This window comes from Macrobrachium nipponense, chromosome 19 (genome assembly GCF_015104395.2).
Source record: "Macrobrachium nipponense isolate FS-2020 chromosome 19, ASM1510439v2, whole genome shotgun sequence".
Lineage (NCBI taxonomy): Eukaryota > Metazoa > Arthropoda > Malacostraca > Decapoda > Palaemonidae > Macrobrachium > Macrobrachium nipponense.
Window position 1 is genome coordinate 74244834 of NC_061088.1, and position 20826 is coordinate 74265659.

Below are 20826 nucleotides of genomic sequence, written 5' to 3' on the forward strand. Positions count from 1 at the left end.
CAATACAAGAAGTTAACAGGCAGGAGAGGTTCGAATGCTTTGACATCACGAACTTCAGACTACGTCTAAGTTCCATATTGAAAGCTTCGATCCGGGAAATGCACAGTCTGTACTAAAGTCAGGTGAACGACCAGTTGACCAGTCAGACGAATCAAGGACAGCAAGGCTGTACCCTGAAGACCAAAGGCACTATTCTTAGCTGAAGGATGAGTGTCTGGACTGCCTGGGCGATTCAATCTAAGCAAACCTTGGGGGTGTATCAACGCAACCCAACGTCGCCCGCAATCGAACTTCGGTCAATAAGAAACTCAGGGCTACTATATGTCGCCTGATCTCGCACGAGTGTCTGACTCCGAGAAAACAGGCGAGGCAAAAAGTAGATGGTAAGATCTAGAATCGAGATTCCACAGACCTCAATGATCGTGAAGGTCTTTGTTGTTTGACAGATACAAATCTGTCAAACAACATTCTCTGTTGTCTGTTCGCACTGGCAGAACAATTTTCAAAACTCTCGGCAACGCTAGACCACTGGTAGTTCAGGTGATCTCCCCCACGTTCCCGTGGCGCTGGTACTTGGAACTATTCCCGTTTTCTCAGATTTTCTCTGAACCCTGTCTCCTGAGGGGAGGAGGGTGGGAATTAATTATATATACCTGCCAGGTAAGTATGCCATAAAACTTTATTGTATCCATAACAATATCATTTTTATGCATGACACTTACCTGGCAGGTATATATATAGCTGATTGACACATTTGGAGGTGGGTCACAGACAGCAACATCGTCATAATTCAAAAAATTAATAATTTTTAAATTTTTTAAATTATTTTTTAAGTTCCTTACCTGCTAAGGTAGCTGACTTCGTAGGTCCTGCTCTTAGCCTGCTAAACCTTAGTAGCTCTCAACTAGGATGTGACCTGTTTGTGAGAAAGCTAATAACAAGGGTTCTGACAACTGGACGGGACCAATTTGTTGACAGGAAACCCTAGCCCTCTCTTACCAGGGGCATTCATGCTAGGATAAGTTAGACCACCTGAACCACTCACAAAGCTAACGTAACACATTACACTTCACATACTGAAGAGGAAATAACCCTCTCAGACAACCATAAAAAGAACACCACTTAATTAAAATACCTAGCATGTTAGTAATCTATCGTTGCTGCCGTCGATCGAGACGATTCGTACGGACTTTTGCAATCCTGTAACGAACCTCTAGATGATCGTTACATTCTAACGCCTGTTGTTATAATAGGCTCTTTCTCGTAAACTCGAGCAGGGACCGAGAGAAGATACTTCTTCTCCCAGAATATGACGAGAGCTGTGGAATATCAGAGTTGATGTGGAACCACTGGTTTCCAAAAATCCGTTTCGAGGACTGGAGGGACTACCGAATTGCATTTACTTCTTTCAGATTAAGATCCAGGACATCTGAAAACACTATCCAGATGTCCGGCACCTTCTTTTTATCATGACGCACTGAGATGTTCAGAATAATTCCTAGATCTTGAATAATATTTCAGTTTCCCGGTAGGAAAAAACTGTGGTCTGAATTGCAGTCTATTCGGGAAACAAACTTCTTCAGGAAGGAAATGGTCCCCAGCAAGCTCATCCATTCCCCTCCCCGATCCCCGAGTATGCTTACTTCCCATATAAGGCTGCGCTTTGCCTAAGCAGGAGAGCATATAAAAGTGCAATGTTGCGGTAGACTCGTAGTTCTATACCGTGCGGTAACGAGCACCGAAAGGATTAAGAGATAACTCTGTTGAACATAGTAAGGCAAAACTAATGCAAACGTTATTCATTCACGTAAGAAATCCCTCAATCTTTAGGCTAAAGTCCGTGATTGTAGGACAGGAGATTACAGTTACAAGATACAGTTAGTCAGTCAATCCCGCAGGAGAGAGAGACGTAAACCTACAGCGCATGACAGCGCACGATCTGTTTATGGTGGCTCGGTTGGAACTTGGACAGTCAGACACAGCAGCAGCAGCAGCTACAAAAACGTCGTCTCTTAACTTTATGTCTGGGTTGCCAGCTACCCTATTCTACGAAGAAATAGGTCCGTTATTTTTGAACAAAAAGAGACTCTCAAGCTGGGTATATTTAAGCGAAACAGAAAACGCTAAATATATAGATGCGTTTGTGTCGTCAGAACACTACCATACAACGGTAAAAGATAAATCGGAAACTCCTGGAAGGCTGCAGGGAGTGACTGATTAAAATGTCCTTAAAATAGTAGACAATAGAACCTCTCGGTTGCCCATCCGAAGAGGTAACTACAGCAAGCGTGTGATGACTTGAACCAACCAGTAGTAAAATAACGCAAGGCAAAAAATTTTATTATATCACAATAAAGTTTGTTCATACTTACCTGGCAGAAAATATATATAGCTGAATTCGGAAATACAGCTACATACATATCTGACAGGCAAGTTTCATGAACAAAACTTAGAGAATCGAAGCAGACATCTCAAGCTTCTAAGATACTGGACTAAAGCGTTCATTGACGTAGTCTACAAGTCTATTTCTTGTACGAGTCTGCGAATGAGGAAGGAGAGCTCTTCCGAACCTTGTCCTTATTCGCTTACGCAATATCAAGTTAATGAGAGTGTTTGTCAATGAGAACTAAACCCATTAACGGTACAGAGAGATATTTTGTCAATGAGAGGACCCACTTACTTGACAAAACGATAGTATATTGTCAATGGGGGAAAGTCACTGAATTGACAAAACGTAATCCAGGAAGGTGAGCCAGAATATACCATTTTCAATTTTTCGATTACCCGTCTCAAACAAGGAAGGGACAAGAATCCTGTTAAAAGACTGGGCTTACGGTAGGTAGAACGACGATGCTCAATCGGCATGGAAGTCTCGACTAGAAACTAACAAAATCTATCATCTGAAAAACCCTTTCAGATGGTCTAAAAAGCTTTAAATTTATTGGCAGTATGGCAAAAGGAAGTCTCGTCTTGCGCTTTCCTGAAGAGCGTCCTTTTGATGAGTGCCTTTGCAAGAATCCTACTGAACGTGCCGAAAATCCTGACGTTCAAGGACGTCGAGCCTTTACATAACCCGTAACTGTCTTATCTCAAAGTCTTGACTGAGGTAGAGAAAACGAGATCTTCCCTTGAGCTTTCCTTAACTCCATCCACCTTTGCGAAAAGCAATATAATATTGACAGAGACCTCTTGAATTCACGAAACCCGAGGTCTTGTTGGGTTTCGAAGACGAAGTTCTGTTCACTTCTTGAGGCTCAAATCTTAAACAGAGCTTGAAGAGTTCAACAGAAACGTTTCATGGGTGTGCGCTCGGGCGTCCACTGGCGAGGATTGTGGGACGCTCGGCTTTTTTTTTTTTCCTCCTTTAGGCGTCCTGGTGCGCGCTCGGGGCGGCCTGGCGAGGAGTGGACGCTCGGCGTCCTGTCGCGACGGCGGGCCATGGCGAGGCGCTCGGAGTCCACTGGGAGTGCGTCCATCCGAGCGTCCTGTTCAAGCCGATCGTCCAAATAAGCGTGCAGAAAAGCGTCACGCTCCTGACAGGCGTCAAAACAAGCGAGAGAGAAAACTGCCTTCTTTTTCCTATTTCTTGGTGGAAAGAAGTACACGTGATCAGGCAACTTTCGCCTTCTTACTTCTCACTGAAACACATAACGGAGGGAGGACGGGGACGTTGGAAAGCGTCCCTCTTTCTATAAAAGCTTCTTAGAGGGCGCGAGTCCCTTCCGAGAGCTCCAAACCCTTTGCGGGGGAGGGACGCCTCGGAGGGACGAGAAGCAATCCTTCAGGATCGTGCATGTGCACGCACTTTGGCAGTCTGGGTATTTCATCAGAAAACTGCCGAAGGCCACGCCAGATCGGTGGGGTTCCCTGTAACCCTCCTTCGGCTTTCGACATGCCCTCTCCCTTGGTTCTGGGAGTTCGACAGAGGTCTAGACCTAGAGGCGTTATAAGGCCGATCTGACGCACCCTCACTACCACAAGGCCACTGTCACTGCAAAAACTAGCCAACTTCACTATTGCTCTCTAAAGCAAACACTTTCGATTCTAAGTTACGAATCGAAATAGTATAAGAGAAAGGGCAATAACCTCTACAGACACTGTTTTAGGGCCCGAAGGCAACATTACAGGGTTAGGCGTAACAAAAAAAACAGAAGTAGAACTTCTTCACAACAATGAAGGAGAGTGATCACCTCTCGCAGACATAGTCATAACCCGATAGGCCCATTACTACAGCGTTAGGCAAAATAAAGTCTACCGGAAAATTAAGGTTAGCAGTATCACTACCAATGACTTTTTCGTAAATGATTAATAGCGTACATACTAAACAACTTTTTCCTTACGGAATATTTAAGACACGTTTACTGATTAATTGCGTACATAAAGAATCATACTTTTTCCTTACGGAAAATTGACATGTTTACTGATTATTGCGCCCCCCAAGTGCGGAACGTGCCCCGGAAATACCGAAGCTTTCGGTAGCCACACCCTATCTTTGCAGACAACACCCTCTGAAACTAGCCTAACTAGATTCAGATATCTTATGCAAAAATGAATCAAATTCAAATCAATTTAAGATAGCGTATGCCTAGCCACAAATCCAAGTAAATAAATTAAAAGACAATTAGGATACTTAGCGGCAAATGAAGTTTCCAAAATCCCTAAGCCGGAGGTACTGAAAACAGGTGTTTCAGTACCGGCGACAGAAAATTTATGAATAGAAAATGGGAATGGTTCCTGATACCCGCCTCCCAGCGGCGGGAATGGGTACTAACCACCTGGCCGACCACTGCGTGTGTCGGAAGTTTTTTAAATTCTGTCGGACTTCAGAAAATACAGCTATATATATACCTGCCAGGTAAGTGTCATGCATAAAAATACAAATTTATTCAATAGCTAGCTTGTAAAAAATACTTGGTTATAAAAACTTGATTGACAACTAAGCAGCATGTCTACTATGGGTTTCAGAGACAGTGCAAGCACGTTTTTGGGCAATACCTATTTCTGTAACGAAAACTCTTAACAGAACGAGATTTTGCTATAGTGCATTACACCCAGTCCGCCGTAATTTATAAGGGTATCGTGAATCACTAATCGTAAAGAATAACGACACTGTCCTTGTACAAGAGACAAAAACTCCATTATGCAGAAATGGATACGAACACGCGTATAAAGCTCCACCTACCCTCTCTCCAAAACCACCCCCCCCCCCCCTCCACCGCCATCCCTTTTTCTTCTTCGTTCCTCCGCCTTCCTTTCTCTCTCTCTCTTCTCTCTCTCTCTCTCTCTCTCTCTCTGTTGCCATTCGGTATGTGTTGACCCTCCAAAATCTGGGCTATAAGACTACACACAAACGTTGAAATTGGTGAAAGAAAATTAGGCTATGTATTGGAAGTATATATACATAAATATTAAAGCAATTTTATCATTATTGCATTACTATGGACAACTAGAATTTATGGAAACAGTTTTATGACCTGTTAAGCGTCACCCACGTAATAATACGCTTTACCGCGATCTACTCGGTAGCGCCTTCAACGGGATATTACGTTCAAGACTTTAACTGTGCTTGTCAAGCCGTCAGCCCGTAATAATACGTTTACTCGTATAGAAAGTGTAGGAACATCATTTGGTAACACTCTCAGCACATGGGAAACTTATTTCCAGCCTGGCAACTCTTTCCTGGTGGTCGCTTATGCTAGAAAACTGCCTGTCCCTGTTGGTTTTCTTTCAATACGCTTCGGGCGTTTATCGAGACAAATTGGATTTCGCGTCTTTCACAATGAATGTCCCAAAGAGGAGGCATATTTCTTCGGTGAGATCAATCAAATACTAGATGAGGAGTGTGATATTGATAACCTATTTGATGACGAGAGCTCTAGTTCTGAATCCTCCAGTGATGATACAAACTTTTCTTCCAATTGCGGGGAGTGAAGATGACTTTTCTTTGCCGAAGTGATGGACTCAGAGAGAGAGAGAGAGGAGAGAGAGAGAGAGAGAGAGAAGAGAGAGAGAGAGAGAGAGAGATGAGAGAGAGAGAGAGAGAATTCCTACAGTTAATTACAGTATGAATAACAAGCATTAAAAATCAATATTAACTTTGAAAAACTATCATCAGTGCTATGATCGCTGATTACAAAAAAAGCGTGACGGTACGTTAGCAGCGAGCTCATCAGGGGCGGACGCTTAACAGGATGATAATGGAACGGCGTATGTGTGAAGCCTCCACTAATGTGGTACGATGATTTTGCCATTCTTAGCATGCAAACCATTAAAGCATGCAAAAAACATTAAAGGTTACATTTATTCTGGCATACGATTATTAAAGAAATTCAAAATACTAATAAAGACTGAAATCAATGAAAAGTGCTAGCAAAAACAAAAAAGCATAAAAAAAAAAAAAAAACATAACGTAGTCGTTCCTCTGCACTTTTCCGTATTCGTTCCTCTATGGTTTTCGGGCAGCCAGATGTACGAAAACGTTAGAAACATTTGATTTTTATCTACTTTAGAAAATATCTGTAATTTTTCGGGGAAGGGGTAATTTGGTTGCAAAAAAAAAGGGGATAATATACATGAATTAAATCAAAATTTTAAAATAACAAAGTAAATTTAAACTAAATAACGAGTAAAGTAAAACAGTATAGGGAATAAAACTTTGCAGTTTCGTCGTCTTGCTGTTCGAATTGTTGTTTATGGCGCCGCGCCTTAGAAAACCAGACCTTACAGACCTTACATCTTGTTTTCGGGTTGCCCCAGGTCCCTCAGTGTGAGGCAACCTCTAATGTCTACCAGAGAGTTGCTAGTACATCTTCCGGTATATTTTGCATCTCCAAATCTGGATGGTCCCGGGATGCAGTTTAGATATTGTCGAGCTTATTCTTAAAACATCTACGCTCACTCCTGATATATTCCTCAGATGAGCTGGCAAACGCATTGAATAGACGCTGCATTATCGATGCTGGTGCGTAGTGGATTAATGTCCTGTGTGCTTTCCTTATTTTTCCTGGTATAGTTTGGGCACTATTAATCTACCTCTGCTTGCTCTTTCTGATATTTTTAGTTCCATGATATTTTCTGCTATTCCTTCTTATCTGTTTCCATGCTGAATTATCATGTAGCGTTCTCTTCTCCTTCTAGACTATATAATTTTAAGAATTGTAGTCTTTCCCAGTAGTCTAGGTTCCTTAACTTCTTCATTCTATTCTGTAAATAAAGGACCTTTGTACACTCTCTATTTGTGCAATATCCTTTTTGATAGTGTGGGTACCATATCATATTGGCAATATTCAGTGGACTACGAAAACATATGTTTTATAAAGCATAATCATTGTGTTCAGCTTTTCTTGTTTTGAAAGTGCCCTTCGTTAACAACATTCCCATTTTTGCTTTACATTTTGCCAACAGAGTTGCTATTTGATCATTGCATAACATGTTCTATTCATCATCACACCAAGGTTCTTTAACTGCTTCCTTATTTGTGATTGTCTCATTATTAGGTCCCTTATATGCCTATAGCTTTCTCTGTCTCCATAATTTATTGATTCAAATTTATCAGAGTTAAATACCATCCTATTTACCTCTGCCCAATCATATACTTTGTTAAGGTCTCTTTGTAGAGCGTTCCTATCTTCATACAAGTAATTTCTCTTACTTATTCTTGTGTCATTCGCGAAAACTACTCACTACCGAATCCTTAACATTATCGAACTGGATATAGGTACGGCAGCCGTATCCCTGATTGCGATGGATATTGGTACGGCAGTGTATTGCGCATGCGCGAACCCTAGTTTACCGACTGAGGCAATATCAGTGACAGCAAGAAAATGAAGGCAAAAACATGTTTTCAGGTTTCAACAAGCTGAAAAAGACAATAGACGTCTATGAGGAGGCAAAGTTCCAGAAATGGTATATCCGCAGGTTACGAACGATCGAATCGCCCTGAAAAGAGCTCCGAAGAGAAGATTCAAGATTTGAAGCTTAGCTAGTAAGGTAGTGCAGCAGTCAGTAGTGCGTCCAATATGGGAAACATGCTGTTAAAATGGATCTGATTTGGTATGATTGCTTAAGATTGATTAGGCGTTTACCAGAGGATTGACTTTGGTAGTTTTTCCTACTACCATGAATACAGCAGAGCACGGTTCTGTGTACTTCAAGACCTCTGAATCTCCTCTTCGGGCTCTTTTCGGGGGCCGATTCGATCGTTCATGACCTACGGATATACAATTTCTGGAAGTTTGACTCTTCGTAGACATCTATTGCTTTTTCAGCTTGTTGAAACCTGAAAACATCTGTTTTCGGCTAAAACCGATGTCTTATTACACGGTTCAGAGAGATTAAAAGAAGATATGAAGTACACAGATAGATTAGTTTTAGTTTTTATTTTCCAATGTATATAGTCAAAATGTAAGTATATTTAAGTATCATTGTGATTTTCATATTTTTTTTTTTTTTTTTTTTTTCTTTACTGTCAAAATGTTTTGGTACTTTGGTGATAACAGTACTGTGCTTCACTTTGACATTTCGAATTGAACATGTTCAGCGAAACAATTCGGTTCGACTATTATTACAAATGTCACTTACCTTCTAGTGCTGTACCTATAGCTCTTAGCAAACACTGCACGGTAACTGTTGCAATGATTAGCTAACTACCATATCTGCAGAAAGTCAATAACACAATACGGCACCACTCACAGAATCTGACGTACCCCTACTATACACAATGTTATTTGTACGGCAGGAAGTCTGAAATTGACGCATGCGCAATTCACTGCCGTACCAATCTATATCGCAGTCAGGGATACGGCTGCCGTACCTATATCCTGTGCCTAACATTATTGTCTATGTCTTCAATCATAATAACAAACAGTATTGCAGCTTAACACCGTACCTTGCGCACACCGGATATTACCCGTTGGCTTCAATCCGATTTCTCGTCAGTTTGCAATAACTATCTGTTTTCTGTTGTGTAAAAATTCTTTTAACCATCTTCCTACTTTATCCACGATATTGTGTTTTCGAATTTTCTTCGCTAATATATTATGGTCTACTTTATCAAAAGCTTTTGCAAAGTCTAAATAAACCACATCTGTTTCATTTCCGCTTTTCATATTTTTGAATATGTTCTCACGGTGGACTAACAGTTGGGTTTGTGTGTACTTGTTTCCGGGTACGAAACCATGTTGTCCTTTATTAAACAAATTATTTTTTATTAAATGTTTCATAATATTTTTCTTCATTACCCTTTCATACACTTTCATAATATGTGATGTTAGACTCACAGGCCTATAATTACTTGCCTCTAGTCTTGATCCACTTTTGAAAGTAGGGGTAATATATGCTAATTTGTGCTCATCATAAATCTTGCCTGTATCTACACTTTGTCTTAATAATATTGCAAGTGGCTTTGCGATAGAATGAACTACTTCTTTAACAAAAATAGCAGGAATTAACCATCAGGCCCTGCAGCAGCTCCATGTTTAATTTCATTAATAGCCTGCACAATATCAGCTTCATTAATATCTATGTCAGCTAAATATTCACTATTTTCATCCCTTACTTCTATATCATTAGTGCAATGTGGAGTGAACTGAGACCAAAATGTGTATAATAACAATCAAATAAGCACTGTGGAGTTTCAGTTGTGATGGCAGTAAGGATAAAAACCGCCGATTACAAGGTAAGAATGAATTCAGTTCCAACCATAACCCGGGAATAACAAGTTTTCATACTTTCACTAATATAGGCAACAAAATGTTGTTTTTATTGTGCTGATTACAACTGCATCTTGAGTAAGATCAATAAACGTTACATACATACGCTAACATTGTTCAAATGAGTGCTGGGAAGGCTGGGGTGAAAAGATGGTGGCCGTCACTGATGAAAAGAAACCGTCCATGCAAAACGTAGCCGCCATATTGGATTTCAAAACTGCCTTGAAAACATATTTTACGAAGAGCTCACATGCTTATTTTAGTTCGTATGGGGCTTTCATATATCACAATATGTTGACGAAACTTCAGTCTTTTAAATGGTATGCTTAGAGTTGCAATTGTATTCATGTTTCACCAATTAAATATCGAGTGAATAAGACCCGTCTACCGTGATGAGGGTTGGCCTGTCGTGATGTTTCCCCTATATTGTAACGCGTCCTGACACCGGAGTAGAGGTCTTTAGCTCCGTTTCTCACCAACAACAAGTCGCGTCTGATGCCCGTCTCCGATGTCAGGACGCATTGTAATGTACTTTTTTTGGGGTTGTACACATTGATCGTACATGGTCCACCACTGTACCATGCGGTTTTTTACCCTAAGCAAAAGTACTTTTTCAGAGGGTGGATCAACAAGCGGGCAAGACTGGGTAAGCTAGCCCACTTGGTTGTTTCCCACATTACCCTACAGGAGTTTTTGGTCCTGTTACAATGCTTGGATAGTCGACTAACATAACAATTAAGGATCGTAAGTCCTACCTAAGGCCTACGCCTAAACTACGTGTCCCCGAACATTCTGGTAATGGTGTCAAAAAAAATGGAGGTCAAAACATAGTAAAATAAAAAAAAAATACTAAACAGAAGAGCAATTCATTCTTTTGAAAGCATCATTGAAAATCCTCAGTTGCTCGAATACCTAGCTAGTATCTTATCATAAAGAGTTACCAGCGTCGATCGTAACCCCTTTTCAAACAAAAGTTCTGACCCAGCTAAGACTACGACGTCGCGCACACACATTGCTGCCTTGTGGTTACGTCTCCTAATAAGTAAAGCTACCGCCCATGTCACGGGGAATGACGGAAAATTTGTAAAAAAGCATCGAGGGGTGAAGTACCCACCGCCATTTGTGTATCTGGCGAATGGTGGCGTCTATCCCGGGAAGGGTGGCCCAATACTCATCACACGTTGTCCTTTTTATTACTGCTTATTTCGTCACTTAATCTCTCTAAGCTTTAACACCCGATCGCCCTTACCACACCAAACTGAACAGTCGACATGATTTCTTACCGAATAGCGGAGGAACGACGGCCTTTCGACAATAATAACAATTTCACTCATCACAAGACGTTGGGAGTCGACGGAAGCCTCTTCACTCCTACAAGTTGCCAGTAAAAGCTTTTAAAAATCTACAAATTTCTCAAATAAAATCGGCCGGACGTCCTCGCGCCCGAGGAAATTATTTTCAATATCAGAAAATTATGCCGAACCATCTAATGTATTTTTGGGCGAGTCCGGGGCACTTGCGGATGCTAATAATATCTAGAACAAAGAAACATTGATGACCGACGCCATTTTGATGGCTAGAACTGGCAACACGGGATCATGGAGGACTCGAGAGAAATATTTTGACGGTAACTATCACGATGAGGAAGCTTTTATTGTTGCACATCTAACGAATCGAAAAGAGAGCAATTCTTGACTGAAAATGACATCTCATTCGAAAGTATTATTGAAAAACACATGCTTTCAAGACAGACCGTAAGAGAGAGAGAGAGAGAGAAAAAAAAAGGATATTTCCCGCGTTTAGCAATATGACATGAGGCACGATTTAATGTTCCAAACTAATAGACAGAATTTGGAAAAGGTTCTTAGTAGTGCCTCTGAATAAGACTTATATGACGCCTCCAGTTAATATCAGCAGTGGAGTAAGACAATAAATTTAATATTCGAAGCTGTGGGCATCATTCCCTTCCTTTAATTTGTCATGTCCGACATGAACGAACAAACACTGCCATATTTACTAACTGGTTCATGTCTGGTGTTGATGCCTATTTCCCTTTACGTGTCACGGCAAACCACGATATTTTGCATTAATTTCTGTGAACTTTTGGCCATTTCTTCTTTTCCATTTAAGGAATTGAATTAAATATATTATACAAAGAAACACAACGATGGTTCCAAATGTATAATTAAGGAAATAATGAACGCCCGCAACTCTTGTAAACTCAATAAGTTCATTCAGAAATTTGAGTCTAGTAGACGCAATTAATACGCTATCAGCATTTAAGTTTGGGAAATATTTGCAGTTTCAGTTTGTCAACAAACATTTTGTATTTGCCACCTGTTCTATGAGAGCGTCGAAAAATGTCTTTGGACACGCGTGATTATACTTGTTAGAGCGATAGGTATACTGTATTTAAATTTAACTGCAAGACTTAGTGATACTGAAACCAGCTGTTGATATGTTTTTAGTCTATTGAAATAATGAATGAAGATGGGTACCTAGACAACGAAGAAACTGTTATAAATAAGAGATATACAAATTCCTATGTTATGGCACAAAAACACGAATAATCAACTTATGTATAAAAGCTCACTAAATTTGTTTTAAAATTGATGAAAATGAAAGCGATGAGTAAACATACAGTTATAGCTCCAAAATCAAGAGTAAACAAAATGAGCCTGGAGCGATTCGTGAAATTCAAGAGCAGAACGTCCAAAGCAAGCAACAAGCAGGAACATCTGCGCATAAAGTTTTCCGACCGAAAGTTACAATCCTAAAGGAAGAAAAAAAAAGTCAAAGGACACATAGAAGAAATTACATCATAGCTGTGAAAATAGGAAGAAAGACCAACAGATATTGATAAAAATGTCCAAGAAGATGAAGATGAAGAAACTAAAAAACCCTTAAGCATGAGAACCGTAAGCTGCGCATACGAGACACTTTAGAAGAAAGTGACTGGCCACTAAGTGGCCAGCCACTTTGTTGCCAGCTGATAATATTACACTCGCACAGCAGACGAAACATTGTTCGTGGCAGCCCCAAAATTCCAAATGAATTTCCAACGTGTCATCATGCCCCATGGGGTTTTTCGAAGGTTCCCACCCTGGTTGGTCCCCCCCCCCCCCCCCACCCCCCCCCCCCCCCCCTTGTGCTTTGCTGGAAAAATGAAAGCGAAAGAAAAAAAAGATACTAGCGGAAAGTGTTGGGTACATCCAATAATTAGCCAAAGACTGGTAGCATTGGGAAATTTTTTCATATTTGAAGACTAAAGTCTTACCCCCAAAAATTTTACAGTTTCTTCAGGATGAGTGAAGAGTAGCTATTTAACAATCCGATTACCATATCTAAACCTAGTATATATGATTTCCCATCAGGACAGAGACAAATTTGACAGTGGAAAGGCAGGAGGTAGAAACTTGAAGGTAAGCTCAGAAGTTGGATTGTTTATTGTTCATATTTTCAAATTCTTATTCACTACTTCCTAAAAGTTACTTAAACATTATATAGAATAAATCAGGAGATAGCTACATTTAAAATGTAACTTGGTGTGGCCAAGTAAAAGAACAGGTAGCCCATAAGGTGTAAACTAAAGATCTTGTCATTCAATGAGACCATAAAGCATAGACTAAAGGACTGTTATTCAAATGAGACCATAAGGTGTAAACTAAAGGAGTCACTCAAATGAGACTATAAGACAGTACTAAAAGGCCGCCATTCAAATGAGCGCATAAGTGTAGACTAAAGCACTCATTCAGATGAGAAAAACATATTTTAAAAATTGTTTTAGACTAAAGGACTGTCATTCAAATGAGACCATAAGACATAGACTAAAGGACTCATTCGAATGAGAACATAAGGCATACACTAAAGGAATCACTCAAATGAGACCATAAGACATAGACTAAAGGCCTGTCATTCAAATGAGACCATAATGCATAGATTAAAGGACTGTCATGCAAATGAAACCTTAAGGCATAGACTAAAGGACTGTCATTCAAATGAGACTGTAAGGCATAGACCAAAGGACTGTCATTCAAATGAGACCATAAGGCATAGACTTAAGGACTGTCATTCAAATGAGACCATAAGGCATAGACTTAAGGACTGTCATTCAAATGAGACCATAAGGCATAGACTAAAGGCCTGTCATTCGAATGAGACCATAAGGCATAGATTAAAGGACTGTCATTCAAATGAGACCGTAAGGCATAGACTAAAGGACTGTCATTCAAATGAGGCCATAGGGCATAGTCACTAAAGGACTGTCATTCAAATGAGACCATTAAGCATAGACATAAGGACTGTCATTCAAATGAGACCATTAGGCATAGACTAAAGGCCTGTCACTCAAATGAGACCATAAGGCATAGACTAAAGGACTGGCTTTCAAAATGAGACCATAATTATTATTTTTGTTCATGAAACTTACCTGTCAGATATATATATAGCTGTATTTCTGACGTCCGACAGAATTTCAAAACTCGCGGCACACGTAGCGGCCAGGTGGAGTACCCATTCCCGCCGCTGGGAGGCGGATATCAGGAACCATTCCCATTTTCTATTCATATTTTTTCTGTCGCCGGTGCTGCAAACAACTGTTTGCAGTACCTCCGTCTAGGATTTTTTGATTATCTCGCTTAATATTATCTGGATTGACTTTTGGTATCGACTTCTGGATTGTTGGATTGGCACGCGTAATAGTGGATTGGTTTTTGATTTTGGATTGGCTTTTCTGTGTACATGATGTCGGGATCAAGTACTGGAAGTTTCAGAGTGTGTGTGAGGAGTGAATGTAAGGTGAGGCTTCTTAAACCTTCAGTTGATCCTCACACAGTTTGTATGGATTGCAGGGGGCATGTTTGCTTGGTTGATGATCGGTGCAATGAATGTAAGGATTTGGATGATGATAAATGGAAGATGTATGAGACCTATCGACGTAAATTGGAGCGCGATAGAGTCAGGAGGTCTTCCTCCAAGGGCAGTTCTACTAAAGGTAAGGATAGTAACATTTCTCCTCCTCTAACACCAGTAGATTTTGCTCAACCTAATCCTGTTTTGTTGCCTTCGGGCCCCAGTGCTGTGTCTGGAGAAGGTAACTCCCTTTCTCTGATTCTGGAGTCTATTCGTGCTCTCGAATCTAAAGTTTTGGCCCTAGAAACCGGCCCTGTGAAAGTTTGTGTTAGTGCCCCTAGTGTTTGTGGAGGGGGCGTCAGATCGGCCCATAATGCCTCTAGGCCTAGACCTCTATCAGACTCCCAGGACTCAGGGAGTGGGTATGTCGAAAGCCGCAAGAGGGTTACGGGGGCTCCCCACCGATCTGGCGTCCCGCCTTCGGCAGGCCTTGTTGCTAAATCCCAGGCTGCCAAGGAGCGCGCACGAGCGCGTGTCCTGAAAGATTGCTTTTTCGTCCTCCGAAGCGTCCTCCCCGCGCAAGGGGTGGAGCGCTCGGAGAGACTCGCGTCCGTTTGAAAAAGGACCTTTCGCTTTGAGGACGCTTCACGTCCTATGTCTCCTCTTTCGTCAGAGGACGCTTATGACGCCTTTTTTCCTCCTCAGAAGAGAGGAAGGCTTTCTGCCGACGAGGACGTTGGTTTCCACGCACAGGCGTGTTCACCTGAGAGGCAGATAGCTGTACCTGCTAGAAGGAAGGAGGCGTCCCCTCGCCCTCGCCTTCTCGCAGGCTCAGTCCTGCCCCTTCTTATGCTCCTTCGTCACCTACGAAGGATATCCTAGTGTCCCTTCAGGACCAGATTACGTCGCTGATGGCTCAGAGGACTCACCCAGCAGCAGTCGAGCCTAAGCGTAGGAAGGACGTTCGGCTGCCCGTCAAGAGGACGAAGCAGCCTCATTCTCTCTCGTCTCGCTCGTCTCTCTCTCCTCCTCCGGATCGTCACCGGTTCTCGTTCTCCGAGTAGATCTTTCGCTCTCTCAGGAGAGGACGCTCGCCAGGACGCTCGGCGTTCGAAGCAGGACGCTTTGCGCTCTCGGCAGGAGCTGTTGAGGACGCTCGGCAGGACGCTCGGCGTTCTAAACAGGATGCTTTGCGCTCTCTACAAAGACGCTTTTGAGGGACGCTGCCGGCAGGACGCCTCGGCCGTTCGAAGGCAGGACGCTTTGAGTTATCGACAGGACGCCTTTGAGGACGCTCCGCAGGACGCTCACCGTTCGAAGCAGGACGCTTTTCGAGCGAGGCAGGACGCTTTTGAGGACGCTCAGCAGGACGCTTGCTTGGCTAAGCAGGACGCTTTTGGCGCCTCTCGTCAGGAAGCTCGCGCTTCCTCTCGTAGGGACTGTCTGTTAAGACAGTTCCCGTTGCTTCTAAGGACGCTCCTCTTTCACAAGATGTCCGTCCCTCTAAGGATCGACGTAAGGGCGATTCCGTACCTGTAGCGGGTATTCCAACCAACGGAAGTCATTGTTCAGGATTGAGACTGCTGGAACGTACTCCCTCTCCTGATGGGCGTTCTCCAGTTCCTCTTAGGGAGGAAGGGGAACTTAGTAGTCCAGGGAGTTCCGTCGAAGAAGAACAGCCGGTAGCTTCAGCTGTCTCGGACTACAAGGTTCTTGTTAGGCTGTTACGTTCAGCCTTCGGGGAGAAGTTCCAGCCGGCAGCCCTAGGTCTCCTCCCTCTCAACTTTCGTCTTCCAAGACCGTTAAGACCCCTGAATTCGTCGAGATGAAGACATCGCTGTCGACCAAGAGGGCGTTTAAGAAGCTTCAAGACTTTATGTCTAGAAGGAAAAGGATCAGGGCAAGACCACTTTCGCCCATCCACCCTCTAGACTCGCGGGAAAGGAGGAATTTGGTATGAGACCAAGGAGGACGTGGGAGTAAAGGTTCCTTCGTCCGCTCTGGTGACTTCTCCAGTTTAGTGGACGCTCAGAGGAGGTCTCTCTTATCGTCTGCTAAGGTGTCCTGGACTCCTGTGGAGACTGACCACCACTTTGAAGGGACTGCTTCGTACCCTAAATGTTTTTAATTTCCTAGACTGGTGTCTGGGAGTTTTAGACCTTCAGTCTAGAAGTCCTGATTCTCTCAGTCTGGGGGAGCTGTCCAGCGTGTTGTCATGTATGGACAAGGCCGTCAGGGATGGTTCGGAGGAGCTAGTTTCTCATTTTGGAACTGCTTTCCTGAAGAAAAAGAGCACTGCTTTGCAATTTTACCGCTAAGTCGGTATCTCCCGCTCAGAAAGCGGAATTGCTCTTTGCGCCTCTTTCGGACCATCTCTTCCCCCAGGCTATGGTAAAGGATCTTGCAAAGAGTTTGCAAGAAAAAGGCGACCCAGGAACCTCTTGGTACAGTCTTCAAGACGTCCAGCAGTTCCTTCCACTTCGACATTCAGCAAACCCCCGAAGAAAGTCAAACCCTTTCGCGGGGCACCCCCCTCGAGAGCAGCTCCTCGAGGGAGAGGTTTTTCGAGAGGAAGAGCTTCATTCAAACCCAAAACCAGCAAATGAAGATCTCGTCCTTCAGACGCCAGTCGGGCCAGACTGGAATTCTTTGTGGAGGCTTGGAGGCAGAGAGGGGCGGATCCTTGCACTCTCAAGATAGTAGAGCGGGGGTACAAGATCCCCTTTTTTACATCCTCCTCCTTTAACATCAACTACCAGAGACCTCTCTCCATCTTATCAGGGAGAGAAGAAAAAGTATTCTTTTCGATCTGTTAGACCAGATGGTCGAAAAAAAGAGCAGTGGAACAAGTCTTGGACCTAGAGTCACCGGGCTTCTACAACAGGATTTTCCTAGTGCCGAAGCAGTCGTCAGGTTGGCGCCCGGTCCTGGATGTGAGCAGGCTCAATCTTTTTGTAGAAAAGATCAAGTTCAAAATGGGAGACGCCTCAGTCGGTGCTGGGAAGCCTTGAGACCTGGCGACTGGATGGTGTCTCTGGACCTGCAGGACGCGTACTTCCACGTCCCAGTCCACCCTCTTTCAAGGAAGTACCTGAGATTCGTCTTGGACAACAGGGTTTGGCAATTCAGAGCCCTTTGTTTCGGTCTCAGCACGGCCCCGATGGTTTTCACAATGATTATGAGGAATGTAGCGAAGTGGCTCCATTCGTCAGGGATCAGGATATCTCTATACCTCGATGATTGGCTGATCAGAGCGTCGTCGAGGCAGAAGTGTCTGAAGGACCTTCAGTTTACGTTAGCCCTAGCAAAGTCTCTGGGGTCTTTTGTTTTGGTCAACTCGAAAAGTCGCATCTGACCCCGACACAGTCCATCGTGTATCTGGGGATTCAGATGGATTCAGTGGCTTTTCGGGCGTTTCCATCCCAGGAACGTCAGCGACTGGGGTTAGAGTAAAGTCGCAGCCTTCCTAGAGAGAGAAGCTTGTTCGGTGAGGGAGTGGATGAGTCTGCTGGGCACCATTTCCTCGCTAGAAAAGTTTGTCTCGCTGGGAAGACTGCACCTCAGGCCTCTTCAATTTTTCCTTGCGGAAGAATGGACGTCGAAAAGAGGCCTGAATGCGATCCTAAGGATCTCCAACAAGGTAAAAAGTCCACTTAAGATGGTGGCTCGACCCTCAGAAGTTACGAGAGGGCTTCTCCTTAAATCTTCTGAGCCCCGACCTAGTGTTGTTCTCAGACGCTTCCATTTCCGTTGGGGAGCAACACTAGGGGGGGATGAGTGTCAGGCTCCTGGACGGGGAAAAGGTAGCCTGGCACATCAATGTAAAGGAACTGGCAGCGATATTCCTGTCGCTGCAGTCTTCGAAGACAAAACTGTCAAGCAAGGTTGTTCAAGTCAACTCAGACAGTACCACAGCCCTTGCGTATCTAAAGAATCAGGGAGGAACTCGCTCCAGATCCCTTTTTTCTCCTGGGCGAAGGAAGTTCTGCTATGGGCAGACGCAAGGCGCATCAAGATCCTGACAAGATTCGTGGCAGGGGTTCAGAATGTCAGGGCGGACCTTTCTCAGTCGCCGAAATCAGATTCTACCAACAGAATGGACCTTGCAACAGGAAGTCTGTCAACAATTATGGAGATTGTGGGGACGTCCTCTAGTAGACCTGTTCGGCTACATCACAAGGACGAAGAGGCTTCCTCTGTATTGCTCCCCCAGTTCTGGATCCAGGGGCAATTGCAGTGGACGCGTTGCTCTGGAACTGGACAGACCTGGATCTTTACGCCTTTCCCCCATTCAAGATCATGGGGGACGTAATGAGGAAGTTTCGCAGCTTCAGAAGGGACAAGGTTGACTCTGATTGCCCCAATGTGGCCAGCCAAGGCAAGAGAGTGGTTCACAGAGGTCATGACATTCCTTGTGGACTTCCCAAGAACGTTTGCCCTGGAGGAGAGATCTACTCAGACAGCCTCACTTCAAAAGGTTTCACCAAAACCTCTCCGCTCTGGCTCTGACTGCGTTCAGACTATCGAAAAAGTTGGCCAGAGCGAGAGGCTTTTCAAAGGCAGCTGTCGAGAGCAATCGCTAATGCTCGAAGAGCCTCTTCAAGAGCTGTCTACCAATCTAAGTGGTTCCTCCTTCAGGGCATGGTGCAAGAAGGAAGGAATTTCCTCTTCCACGACCTCTGGTGAATCAGATAGCAGATTTCTTACTCTATCTAAGAAATGTGCAGAAATTGGCAGTTCCTCAAAATCAAGGGTTATAGGAGTATGTTGTCTGCCGTTTTTCGCCACAGAGGACTGGACCTCTCCGACATAAGGATCTGCACGATCTCTTAAGGTCGTTCGAAACCACCAAGATTCCACAGGCAAGACCGCCCTCATGGAATCTAGATGTGGTGTTGAAACATCTGATGCTAAGTCCCTTTGAGCCTCTCCATGAAGCTTCTCTAAGGGACTTGACGAGAAAAACGCTTTCCTAGCTTCTCTGGCGACGGACGAAGAGAGTTAGTGAAATCCAAGCGTTTAGTAGCCTAGTGGGTTTCAAGGGAGACAGCGCTGTCTGCTCGTTGAACCCTTCTTTCTTGGCTAAGAACGAGAACCCGTCTAATCCTTGGCCAAAGAGCTTTGAAATACAAAGGAATATCGAGTCTCGTGGGTCAAGAACCAGAGAGAGCCCTGTGCCCTGTCAGGGCTCTCAAGTTCTATGTGAATAGACTAAAGAAGAAATAAGAGGTGGCCCTCAGGTAATCTCTGTGCTCGGTGAAGAGACCAGATTTGCCGTTGTCGAAGAATGCTGTTGCTTTCTTCTTGAGGGACGTCATTAAAGAGGCTCATTCATCTTGCCAGAAGACTGATATGAGCCTCTTTAAAGTGAAAGCTCACGAGGTCAGAGCCGTAGCTACTTCTCTTGCCTTCCAAAGGAATATGTCTATCAGAGATATTCTTGATAGTACACCTTCTGGAGGAGCAATTCCGTATTCGCCTCACATTACCTCCAGGGATGTGAGAACGATTTACGAGAACTGTAGTTCTTTGGGGCCTTACATTCGGCAGACACAGTTTTGGCTGAAGGTGGCTCTCTCCCTATCCCATTAGCTTAGTTAGGTTAGTTTATTGTGTTTTTGGTTGATGGTGAGATCTTCTGTGGAAATCTCCCATTCCTTAGTGTTAATGTCGGGTTTTTTTGGTTAGTTGGTCGGTGGTGGTCGGTTTGCTGTGTTACTGCCATATGTTTGGCTAGATGGTCTTGTCACATTGTGGTCACGTCCCCGTTGACAGAGCATCCAGAGTGCACCAGCACTACGGGTCCAAACCTGGCTGGCAACTCTGATAAAGCATAAGCAGGCTTTAAGTGACAGTAATCACATAGTCTACTTTTGCTATCAGGTAAGGAACCAATAAGTTAATCTTTTATTTTAATTTAAGTTTCCTAAAAATCCTAGTCTGTCTCTACCCACCATCCGAAGGTGTGATTCAGCTATATATATATCTGACAGGTAAGTTTCATGAACAAAATGTTATTGTTATAATACAATTAAGTTTTTGTTCATACTTACCTGGCAGATATATATAATTAGAGTGCCCACCTCCCCTCAGGAGACAAGGGTCATGAATAAATATGAATAGAAAATGGAATGGTTCCTGATATCCGCCTCCCAGCGGCGGGAATGGGTACTACCTTGCCTGCCGCCCCACTACGTGTGCCGCGAGTTTTTGAAATTCTGTCGGACGTCAGAAATACAGCTATATATATATATCTGCCAGGTAA

At 43.4% G+C, this 20826-nt stretch overlaps 2 protein-coding genes across 3 annotated transcripts in view; both read right to left on the minus strand.

Moving 5' to 3' along the window:
• LOC135218371 (zinc finger protein 347-like) overlaps positions 1-10964 on the minus strand; it is a 42426-nt gene extending 31462 nt beyond the window's left edge. The window contains exon 1 of the mRNA XM_064254631.1: positions 10825-10964. The gene's annotated coding sequence lies outside the window, so the exon portion shown is untranslated. The remainder of the gene's footprint in view (positions 1-10824) is intronic.
• Positions 1-11262, minus strand: part of LOC135218374 (zinc finger protein 84-like) — a 28891-nt gene extending 17629 nt beyond the window's left edge. The window contains exon 1 of one of the 2 annotated variants that reach the window (XM_064254656.1): positions 10994-11262. The gene's annotated coding sequence lies outside the window, so the exon portion shown is untranslated. The remainder of the gene's footprint in view (positions 1-10993) is intronic. The other variant, XM_064254645.1, reaches the window with a different exon arrangement.
• Positions 11263-20826: the final 9564 nt, after the last annotated feature.